This window comes from Triticum dicoccoides, unplaced genomic scaffold, assembly GCF_002162155.2.
Source record: "Triticum dicoccoides isolate Atlit2015 ecotype Zavitan unplaced genomic scaffold, WEW_v2.0 scaffold29018, whole genome shotgun sequence".
Lineage (NCBI taxonomy): Eukaryota > Viridiplantae > Streptophyta > Magnoliopsida > Poales > Poaceae > Triticum > Triticum dicoccoides.
In genome coordinates this window covers 1-1,093 of record NW_021260690.1, presented here as the reverse complement: position 1 = coordinate 1,093, position 1,093 = coordinate 1, and the positions used below count along the sequence as shown (strand labels likewise).

The following is a 1,093-nucleotide window of genomic DNA, read 5'->3' as shown; positions in this document are numbered from 1 at the left end:
AGCGGACCTGGGAGTGGCAAGCATAAGGGACGAAGACGGGGAAACATGTCGGATGCGATCATACCAGCACTAAAGCACCGGATCCCATCAGAACTCCGAAGTTAAGCGTGCTTGGGCGAGGGTAGTACTAGGATGGGTGACCTCCTGGGAAGTCCTCGTGTTGCATTCCTTTTATAATTATTTTTTGCGCCTTGTGACAAACATATCGCACGTGCGCGATATATATTAATCCCGTTATATTATTTTTGACGTTTGCGATATGTTTAAGCTCGATGCTCATTGCTCGCGCGTCTTGGGGCGGCTTTGTGGCGCGAAGAGCGCTTTCTGAAAGGGGTGGAAAAAACTCGTGTTGCTGCGGTATGGAGGAAGGGGTGGAAACCGTGGAAAACTCGTCTCCGTGATTGAGCGGGAGAGTAAGTAGTATAGGACATTATCCATTGTTAGGGAACGGTTGTAATGGTAGTGAGAATGTAGAATCGTCTTTGGAGCGGACCTGGGAGTGGCAAGCATAAGGGACGAAGACGGGGAAACAGGTCGGATGCGATCATACCAGCACTAAAGCACCGGATCCCATCAGAACTCCGAAGTTAAGCGTGCTTGGGCGAGGGTAGTACTAGGATGGGTGACCTCCTGGGAAGTCCTCGTGTTGCATTCCTTTTATAATTATTTTTTGCGCCTTGTGACAAACATATCGCACGTGCGCGATATATATTAATCCCGTTATATTATTTTTGATGTTTGCGATATGTTTAAGCTCGATGCTCATTGCTCGCGCGTCTTGGGGCGGCTTTGTGGCGCGAAGAGCGCTTTCTGAAAGGGGTGGAAAAAACTCGTGTTGCTGCGGTATGGAGGGAGGGGTGGAAACCGTGGAAAACTCGTCTCCGTGATTGAGCGGGAGAGTAAGTAGTATAGGACATTATCCATTGTTAGGGAACGGTTGTAATGGTAGTGAGAATGTAGAATCGTCTTTGGAGCGGACCTGGGAGTGGCAAGCATAAGGGACGAAGACGGGGAAACATGTCGGATGCGATCATACCAGCACTAAAGCACCGGATCTCATCAGAACTCCGAAGTTAAGCGTGCTTGGGCGAGA

General features: G+C 49.3%; 2 non-coding genes across 2 annotated transcripts; both read left to right on the top strand.

The window, feature by feature from the left end:
* Positions 1-50: 50 nt before the first annotated feature.
* On the top strand, positions 51-169 carry LOC119345784. Its single transcript, XR_005167187.1, has one exon. It is a non-coding gene; the product is annotated as a 5S ribosomal RNA (ribosomal RNA).
* A 367-nt stretch (positions 170-536) lies between these two features.
* Positions 537-655, top strand: LOC119345783. The gene has a single exon (XR_005167186.1). It is a non-coding gene; the product is annotated as a 5S ribosomal RNA (ribosomal RNA).
* The last annotated feature ends 438 nt before the right edge of the window (positions 656-1,093 follow it).